This window comes from Globicephala melas, chromosome 20 (assembly GCF_963455315.2).
Source record: "Globicephala melas chromosome 20, mGloMel1.2, whole genome shotgun sequence".
NCBI classification, from domain to species: Eukaryota; Metazoa; Chordata; class Mammalia; order Artiodactyla; family Delphinidae; genus Globicephala; species Globicephala melas.
The window spans coordinates 9,590,315-9,600,903 of record NC_083333.1 but is presented as its reverse complement, the minus strand read 5'-3'; positions in this window follow the sequence as shown (position 1 = coordinate 9,600,903).

Below are 10,589 nucleotides of genomic sequence, written 5' to 3'. Positions count from 1 at the left end.
TTGTGTTCCATAAGATTCTTCTGCTTTCCCAGATCCCTTCACCTGGATTTTGTTAAAACTTATTAAGTGACCAGATTGGCTTGTGCGTTTTTCCCTGAAGGGAATGTTTCTCCAGAGCCAAGATGGGCTTTAGCTTCTCTGACAGCTGATGGAGATTTTTCTAGCCAAGGGAGAGCTCATAAGCACTTTCTGAATATGATCTTGTACATGCTGGTTAGAGGAGAACGTTCAGGCCAGGTGTTCGGGGAACAGTCTGTGAAGGCCAACGAATTTCGCAAATGTGTTCGATGACGAAAAGCTCTCAGTTTTCCCTGCTGCAGCGGTCAGTGCTCTGTAACTGGAGGAGACATGTGTGAGAGGATATTTTCTTTTCTACCATCCCAGGTCTATGTGACTCCAGGCAATTGGATGGCATGCTAAAAATGCTGAGTAAGTTGGTCAGTTTTAGGTGGGACATCTGTGCAACCCAGAAGAACCAACTCTGAATTGGGTTTCTCGAACTTAGGGACAGGTGACCAACTCATCCTGGTGAATCGATTATGCCTGTCGAGACGGCCAACTTGATTTGCCTTTGTTCCCCTGTCTGAGCTACGCTCTCACATCCACCCATCATCCCCTTCTGCTGAATGACGAATGTTCTCGGTAGGATTAGTATCCGTCTTATCTGTCTCGCTTTTGAGATTTGGTTTGAGCTTGCTTTTAAAGCCTTTGATCTCTTATCTCTTGGTTTTTGGACTTGATTTGACATCAAACAGCCCTCATCGTCCTTTGAAAGGGCACCTTAAAAATGCATAGGCCTGCCTCTTCCCTAGAAAGCACCAAGCAAACCAAAAAACACCTGGGAAGGATGAACCAAGAATGCTGCGCTCTCTGGGGTATCCAGGCAGCCTCTGCAGGAGGGAGACCGTCCGACTGGGTGTAATGAAGAGCTGATGGAGGCCCCGAACCAGTAGGGCAAGACGATATGGGTGGTGACACCCGAGACGTGCCAGTGTTTGGGTGCATCTTGACTCCACCCTGGTCCCTTGAGTTGATCCAATGCTGTCACATAGGCAAGGGGCAAAGATCTATATTTTTTACAAACCAAATTTTTCATCACTCACAGTTACAAGTGTCCTTAGTGTGTCTGATATCTCGGTGATATGTGCCTTATTAGACCCTTTTCCTGGCATCCGTGACCTCACCCACACTCTCAAGTTCCCCCCACCTGTCTGGCTGTTTCTTCCCAGTCTCCACCATGGCCTCCTTTCCCTCCATCCGTCACTCCCCTGTGCTGTGTTTTCTGCTCTGTGCCCTGTCTTCTACATCAGGGGTTCATAACCCAGGACTGGTGCGGGCTTTGGGAGCCTGAATGTCCAGATAGAATGTTTTCCCTTCCTTTTCCCTTCACAACTGGCTCCTTCTCCAGTGTTGACTGCGTCAGCAAACGGCAGCATGATCACTACCCATTGTCTATGCCAGGGACCTGAAAGCCGCCTTGTCCCTGGGCATCACGGACCAACTGCCAAAGCAGTTCACCTGTTCCCTTCCGTGTGTCGCACACCAGGCATTTGCAAAACTCGTGCTAGCAGAGCCTCATGATTTCTATTGAGTGTCCTGACGCATCAGAGCTACTGCTTTTCCCCAAGGTTTTATTCTGATAATCCTCAAATTGACAGAAATGTTGAAAGAAGAGTTCAGTGAACATCGCGTATTCTTTTGTCTTGATAACATTCTGCCATGTTTGTGTCCTGTCTCCATTTTTCTGAGCCATTTGGAAGTAAGGTGCATTACGACGCTTGGCCCTGAATACTGTGTTAGCAGATGTCTCCCGAGAATAAGAACATTCTCCTACATGAGCACGATATACCAGCACACCTAAGAAACGGAACATTTACTTGTATACAGTGTCCATTCAAATTTCCCTAATTGTTTCCACATGCCTGTTAGGCTGTTAAAAATTGTTAACAATCCAGGATCCAATCAGAGTTCACACACTGCACTGGGTGGTTGTGTCTCTTTAATTGCTTTTAATCTAAAACCGTCCCTCCACTTTTTACTGCCTATTTTTAACTTAACTCGTTTGAAGAGCCCAGGCCGGTTGCCTTGTAGACCGTTGCCCACTCTGCTGTCGTTTGCTTCCTCCTGAGTAGATTCACGTGAAACGTGTTTGGCACGAATACAGCCCAGGTGATGGATGTTTCCATAGCATCACATGAGGAGCACACGGTGCGGGTTAGCCCCCTTTGGGCCATGGGAGGGTTGATGGTGTGGGGAAGGGTGTCCACCAGGCCTCTCCATTGCACCCTCTCCCCCTGTAACTAGTTAGAAATCTGGGTGATGCTCTTGAGACCCTGTGAGTATCCTTCTCCCCAACATCTTTAGAATTATCAGCTGATGATTTTTGCCTGAATCTGTGATTAGACTGGGAGTTGAAAAGGGTGATTTTTTTTTAATTGAAGTATAGTTGATGTACAATGTTGTGTTAGTTTAAGGTGTACACCAAAGTGGTTCAGTTGTGCATACATATTCTTTTTCAGATTCTTTTCCATTATAGGTTATCATAAGATATTAAATATAGTTCCCTGTGCTGTACAGTAGGTCCTTGTTGGTTGTCTATTTTATATATAGCAGTGTGTCTCTGTTAATCACAAGCTCCTAATTTATCCTGCCCAGCCCCGCCACCCTGCTTTCCCCTTTGGTAACCATACGTTTCTTGAAAGGGGTGATTTTTGAGTTCCATCGTTTCTTCTATATTTAATAGCTGACACTCCTCTGTAAAGAAGGCCATTCTCTCTTCATATCTCCTTTTTTTGAGCATTACTATGGACTTATGATTCTTTTTCAAAAAATGCAATGTGTTGAAATCCCTGTCATTATTATTTTTGATACTCAAACTGTCCAGTTTGTCCAGGGGGAGAAGACAGCTCTTGTGTCCTTTTGATGTGTCCCCATCAGCCTCTGAGCCCTTCCTTGCCTGGTGGCACAAGGTGTTCCAGGCTGACCTTTTATCTTCTTTGCCGTAATCCTGGAATCAGCAGCAAGGGATCCTGGTCTCTTTTAGTGGGGAGTCGTATTTTTCAGTCAGGATCCGGGAACCAGGTATGTTCATTGCTACCGGGTGTCTTGCTTCTAAGCCCTTTCAGTGAACAGAGCTAAGAAATTTTATGTATAAATGCCTCCAAGCATACCAGCAAATCCGAGACCACAGGATTCATCTGCACCCTCCTCTATTCCATACTTACATTTCTTTTTCTCCAACAATCCTGATTCCCGACAATTTCGATGTATTACAACTGTCTTCTATGCTGTAATACACAGACAAGAATTCCATAATTTAAAATGCCAAGGCCAATGACGAATCCACTAAGTAAAGTTCAGGATTTCTTGGCAGCCCTCCCCCCTCCCCCCCCCCCCCGCATAAATCCTCTTAGGGTGCACAGATACTTCCCTCAAAAGCTGCTTGCAGTACTTGTTTTCTCTTTGAAGTCATGTTATGAATCTGATATATAGTTAGGTTCATCTGTTTCTGTTTGCATTCAATGGAGGGTTTGTTTCCATGAGTTTAGTTTATTCTTTAAATGTGCAAATTCTTTCCCTAGTTTAAAAATCAAAACTGTATGAAAAGGTATCCTCCCATTCACGTTCCCCCATCCATTCCTGTTCCCTCCTTTACTCTCTGGTTCATCCTCCCTTTGTGTCTTTCTTTCCTTCTTTTTTTCCCCCTTCCCTCCCTCCCTTCCATCCACAATAATAAGCAAGTACATAGCTATGTTTTTATTTTCCTTTCTTTCTTACATAAAGGATAGCGTAGCCAATACTTGCTATGTACCTTGCTTTTTAATGTTCATTAGCAAGTGAAATTGTTTCATAGAGCTCGTCCTCCTCTTTAAAAGGTGGCTGCATGGTCCTCTACTGTGTGGGTAGTGGGCAGTTTCTTCAGCCAGTCTCCTGTGTAAGGGCATCTAGGTCCTTCCGATGTTCAGCTGTTACGAGCAGTGAGCAGCCTTGTGTATGTGCCGCTTTATACTTGTGGCGGTGTGTCTTCAGGGTTAAATCCCAGAAATGAGGTTGCTGGGTTAACGGGTAAATGCCTACTTTGTTAGATATTGTCAAATTCCCCTCCCTACGGGTGGATTTTGCACTCCCACCATGAGTACCTGCTTCTTCCCCAGCTCACTTTTTCCCCAGACTTTGTCAGACTTTGGAACTTCTGTCAATCTCACGGGTGACGGAGGGTATCAGTATAATTTCCATTTGTGTTTCACTTAAGAGTGAAGATGAGAATATTTTTATACTTATGGGCTATTTGTATATCTTTTTCTATGAACTCTCTGTTCGTGTCTTTTGTCCCTTTTCTCTTCCCCCCCTTGATTTTTTAAGAACTCTTTATATGAGGAAGATTTCTGTATCTCTTTCTTTAAATTTTTATTTTATTAAAAATGTTTTTAGGGCTTCCCTGGTGGCGCAGTGGTTGAGAGTCCGCCTGCCGATGCAGGGGACACGGGTTCATGCCCTGGTCTGGGAAGATCCCACATGCCGGGGAGCGGCTGGGCCCGTGAGCCATGGCCACTGAGCCTGTGCATCAGGAGCCTGTGCTCCGCAACCGGAGAAGCCACAGCGGTGAGAGGCCCGCGTACCGCAAAAAAAAAAAGTTTAAAAAAAAATGTTTTAAAATGTTATATTTTTAATACAATTTTGAAAGGTTACTTTCCATTTACAGTTATTACAAAATATTGGCTCTATTCTCCATATGATGTAATATGCCCTTGTAGCTTATTGTACATCTAATAGTTTGTACCTCTTAATCCCCTACTCCTAAATTGCCCCTCCCCCTTCCCTCTCCCCACTGGTAACCACTAGTTTGTTCTCTACGTCTGTGAGTCTGCTTCTTTTTTGTTATATTCACTAATTTGTTGTATGTTTTAGATTCCACATATAAGTGATATTGAACAGTATTTGTCTTTCTCTGACTTATTTCACTTAACATAACGCCCTCCAAGTCCATCCATGTTATAGCAGATGGCAAAATTTCGTTCTTTTTACAGCTGAGCAGTATTCCCTTATATATAGATACCACATCTTCTTTTCATGTTTTAAAATTTATTTATTTATTTATTTACTTATGGCTGCGTTGGGTCTGCATTGCTGTGCGCGGGCTTTCTCTAGTTGTGGTGAGTGGCGGCTACTGTCGGTTGCGGTGCGCGACTTCTCATTGCGGTGGCTTCTCTTGTTGCAGAGCACGGGCTCTAGGCATGCGGGCTTCAGGTTGTGGCTCGCGGGCTCTAGAGCGCAGGCTCAGTAGTTGTGGCACATGGGCTTAGTTGCTCCAGGGCGTGCAGGATCTTCCCGGACCAGGGCTCGAACCTGTGTCCCCTGCATTGGCAGGCAGATTCTTTTTTTTTTTTTTTAATTTTTAAAATTTTATTTATTTTTGGCTGCATTGGGTCTTCATTGCTGCACGTGGGCTTTCTCTAGTTGCGGTGAGCAGGGGCTACTCTTCGTTGCGGTACGTGGGCTTCTCATTGCGGTGGCTTCTCTTGTTGCAGAGCACAGGCTCTAGGTGCGTGGGCTTCAGTAGTTGTGGCACGCGGGCTCAGTAGTTGTGGCTTGTGGGCTCTAGAGCACAGGCTCAGTAGTTGTGGCGTATGGGCTTAGTTGCTCCAAGGCATGTGGGATCTTCCCAGACCAGGGCTCGAACGTGTGTCCCCTGCATTGGCAGGCAGATTCTTAACCACTGCGCCACCAGGGAAGCCCGATACCACACCTGCTTGATCCATTCATCTGTCGATGGACCTTTAGGTTGCTTCCATATCTTGGCTATTGTAAATAGTGCTGCTGTGAACGTTGGGGTTCTTATCTCTTGATCCCAGTTTCCTCCATCCACTCTGCCTGGTAACCTTATGTAACGCATATCACTTCTCACTTGGATTAGAACAATTACCTCCTAGAACTGGCCTCCAGGCCTCCATTCTTGGCCTTCTCTAACCCATTCTCTACCCTCAGCCACCAGAGTGATCTTCCAATGCAAATCTGATTGCATCACCACCTCCACCGAATGGATTCCCGTCATCCCTAGGATAAACAATTCCTTAACAGGGTATTGAAGACCACCAACCTGGCTCCAACTCTCACCTTTATCTTCGTCCCTCACTGTTCCCTCTGCCCTGTTCACCTGAATCTCTCCTACTTCATGCTCAGAGCTCAGTCTAAATATCACTTCCTCCGGGAGGCCTTCATTGACAGCCCTCCGCCACCTCTGTCCCCAGAGCACCATAAACTCACTTTGTCCTATCACCCACCACTCTTGTTTTATCACTAGACCGTAAGTGCCAGGAGGGCAGAGAGAGGGCCTGGCTCCCTACTGGGTGCCCGTGGTCTAACAAGAGCCTGACACACAGTAGGTGCTCACGAGTCCTTTCTGAACGGATGGGCAGTGCTGCCAGGTGGGCAGGTTACTCTGAGCTGGGCGAGCACAGGAGGAACAGGCCAAATGAACCAGTTGTTCTGGGCCCCCGGGACCCCGCCCAAGTTTCTGAAGGTCACGTGCCTCCTTTCAGAATGAATCAGGTGCCGCTGCCTCTCCTTCCAGTGGGACATTCTAATCCAATATTGCTTCGGTTCCAATCGCCAGAGACTCTCAAGCGCCCACGGGAGGAGCAGAGTCAGGCATTTGTTTATGAGCTGATACTGATACATGAAGCCGAAGGTAACAAGCTGTAACTGAGCTTCTCCAGGCTTGACTGGAACCACCGTCGGTTCAGAGGTTCAGATTTCGGCCCCCAGAGTTCAGCGTCACGGCCTTGGACGAGGGGTGGTGATCAGTGTTACGGGTTTTCCACTACGAAGGCCACCTTCCCTTCAGTCATTATCACGAGACTGGAAAGAAAGAAAATCCAGTTCGGTTAGAACAGAGAAGGGTTGAGAACACTTCGGGGCATCTGCTGTGATCGGTTAGAAAGCAAAGCCGGGGAGGGGAAAGCAGACCACAGCCCCTCCCCTGGCTCTGGGACCCCCAGAAGGACCCACAGGGTGGCACCTTCCAGTGACTAAAACGCCGCCCAGAATCAGATCAGTCCTAGCGTAGTTAAGCAAATGGCATTAACCACATGGCACATGGCAGAATCGCAGAGCGAACTCCTACCGATGACACTGAAGTATCCTGAGCCACTCAGTTGGTCCACTGAGCCCCCGGGGACAGAGGCAGAGCTGTGTGCCCATCCGTTCCCACTGCCATCCTGGCCTCAGACAGAGTTTGCTCATAGTAGGTGCTCAGCGGGCTCTGTTGACCTGACTGGGACAGGTCACCTGCCCACCTGTTGACACCACTCCACTGTCATGGTTACCATCGCATTGCACATTGGCAAGTTTGGGGGACGCCAGGCCACTTTATCCTGCTAATAAAGGCTTTGACGTAACTAGAGCAGGTTCTGTGCAGAACTAACCACAGATCAGGGGTTAATTAGTCAGCCCTGCGGGCAGTCCTCAGTCTCTGAAGGAGTAACTGACTTACAACGGTCTTGCCTCCCACTGGTGACTTTCCCTCTGCTCCCCAGGGCAGGGATGGGCTCCAGCACACCAGGCCCGCCCCCCGAGAGGGTCCAATTCCACAGAGGAAAACCCAAGGTTCTGCCCCGAACTGTGTCCCCTGCACCCTCGCCACAGTCTTCCTCTGGGCATAGGAATTTCATCCCAAAGGAGATCTGTTTGTTTCTTTCTGTTACTTTATCCAGCAGGCTTACGCTGACCCAAGGAGCGTGACTAAGGGGAAATGGAGTATTTTCAGTCAGGGGCCATCACAGTCACTGTATCAAATATCTTTTGGAGAGGTGGATTTCATGACAGGTGTGTTTTTATTCAGGAAAAATAATGCACTTTCCTTCCAAGAACGTTCCCTCTCTCTCTCCCTTACCCCCATCTCACGCTGCCAGGAGAACCCTCGGTGATGGCAACCACCATGTTTAGCGCAGAGAGACCATAACACCTGACGGAGAGTAACACCAGAAGACCTGGCTTCAAGTCTCTACTGTCTTTTAATGACTAGGTGAACTCACCAAGCCATACTTTTCTCTTCTTTCAAATGTGCATCAGCCCTGCCCTACTGGTGTGGAAGGGGTGGGGAGGGGGATTAGTGAGATGATCCAAGACCTGGGAAGCCGCGGTGGTCCTTGTTGGGACAGAGTGGACAGGAATGGAGCCCCGGGTTGGTCTCAGTGCTCTTTCAGGCCAGAGACGTGAAGGAGAAGGCAGAGTGGAAAGGTGGCTGGGTTGGGATAGTCTCTAAAACTGCCCTTGCATTATGGATTGGGTATTTTTCCTGTACACTTAAAAAATCAAATAAATAAATAAATAAAATAAAAAATCAATTTTAGAGAGGGAAGAGATATGGGAACATATGTATATGTATAACCGATTCACTTTGTTATAAAGCAGAAACTAACACACCATTGTAAAGCAATTATACCGCAATAAAGATGTTTAAAAAAATTTTTTTTAATAAAAAGCAAAAAAAAAAAAAATCAATTTTAGGACTTCCCTGGTGGTCCAGTGGTTAAGCCTCTGTGCTCCCACTGAAGGGGGCATGGGTTCGATCCCTGGTCGGGGAAGTTCTGCATGCTGCGCAGAGCGGCCAAAACAAAAAAATCAATTTTAGTGAAACAAAATTTACATCCTTTAAAAAACTGTTTTATCAAAGTAGTACATGTTCATAGGTTAAAAAGTCAAATGGTACTAAAAGACATACTGAAAAACACTAGCCCCCTTCCCTTCCCACAGCCTCACCCCATCTTGGGGTTCCTTCTTCTATATATCTCCCTTTGTATTTATCCCTGTTTTTTGTTTTGTTTTTTGGGTTGTTGTTTTTTTTGCCATGTCACGCAGCTTGCACGATCTAAGTTCCCTGACCAGGGATCAAATGCAGGCCGTGGCAGTGAAAGTCCAGAATCCTAACCACAAGGCTACCAGGGAACTCCCCTGTATTTCTAATGGACATTGTTTCACTCCTCTCTCTCGATTTTCCCTTTGTATACATCCGTTGACTTCCCACAACAGGGGATGATAAGGTGCCCCTCCCACACTGTGATCCCATCACTTTCTCCCCATCAATCCCCCCCAATGTGGTCACATCATAATTTTTGGCTAAAGCAATGGTCGGTGTTTATTTTGTCACAACTATGCAAATAGTGTTCATCTCAGAATGTCCCCTAACTGGATTATCTTCTTCCCCAAACCTGCCGTGGTGGTTTTAAAACATGTTCACAAACCCTTTGACTTTCCTTCTACCAAGAGGGGAAACGGATCCCCTGCCTACTTGATATGTGACTTGATTCTAAGGAATAGCAGGTGGCTGAAGGGATGCTGTGTTGCCTCTGATGCTGGGTCATTAAAGGTGATGTGGCTTCCCTCTCAGTCTTGGGACATACCCTGTGGAGCTCTGGGTGACTGTGTAAGAAGTCTGGCTCTTCTGAGGCCACCATGCTGGAGAGATTATGTGGAGAGACCATGGAGAGAGAGACAGAGAGAGAGAGGTAGATGTCTGAGGAGCCCCAATTTGTCCATCCTCCAGCTACTCTAATCTTCTAGTAACCCTAGCCCCAACCAGCAAGTGAGACATGCCCAGCTGAGCCCAGCTAATGATAATAAATGATGGTTGTTGTTTTATGCCACTAAGTCTGGATTGGTTCAGTAATGGATAACAGGATCATTGTTCCAACTTCAGTCTCCCCATCTCATTTGACTGCAACTTCATCTTTCCAGCTGCTCAGACCAAAAATCTTGGAGGCACTTTCGACTTCTCTCTTTCTTTCACCCCTCACATCTATTATGTCAAGAAATATTCTGGCTCTGCCTTCAAAGTCAACCCAGAGTCCACTCACTTCTTACCACCTCCAATGCTGACACCCTGGTCCAAGCCACCATCATCCTCTTGGGTCATCATGGTTGTCTTTTACCTGGATCGTGGCAATAGCCTTCTAACTGCAGTAGCATCTGGCTTCTACCTTTCTGCCTGCTACAGTTTATTCTTTTTTTTTTTTTTTTTTTTTTTTTGCGGTACGCGGACCTCTCACTGTTGTGGCCCCTCCCGTTGCGGAGCACAGGCTCCGGACGCGTAGGCTCAGCGGCCATGGCTCACGGGCCTAGCCACTCCGCGGCATGTGGGATCTTCCCAGACCGGGGCACGAACCCACGTCCCCTGCATCGGCAGGCAGACTCTCAACCACTGCGCCACCAGGGAAGCCCCGGCCCCATTCTTTTTGCTAGTCTTCAAATGCTCACTTCTACCTTAGGCCCTTTACACAAGTCATTCTTTTCATTTATTTCCTGGAACTAGTAATTACTTTTTGTTTTCTATTTGCTTAGCATTCTATATACCAGTTGCTTATTTTTCCCCCAAGCGCTTCAGTATTTCTGGATATTATTTCCTATGTCCTCAAACATGTCATTTTCTTTTATTCCTTGAGTGCCTCCCTCCTGGTCCCCGCTGGACTGGCTGCTCTCTAGCCACTGTCATCCTGGCATCTCCTTTCACTGTCCTCCTGTATTGAATCCCACGAATCCTAGTTCCACATCTTCTTTCTTAGTTTCCGTTCTCATTTTGTTGGTGTATATCC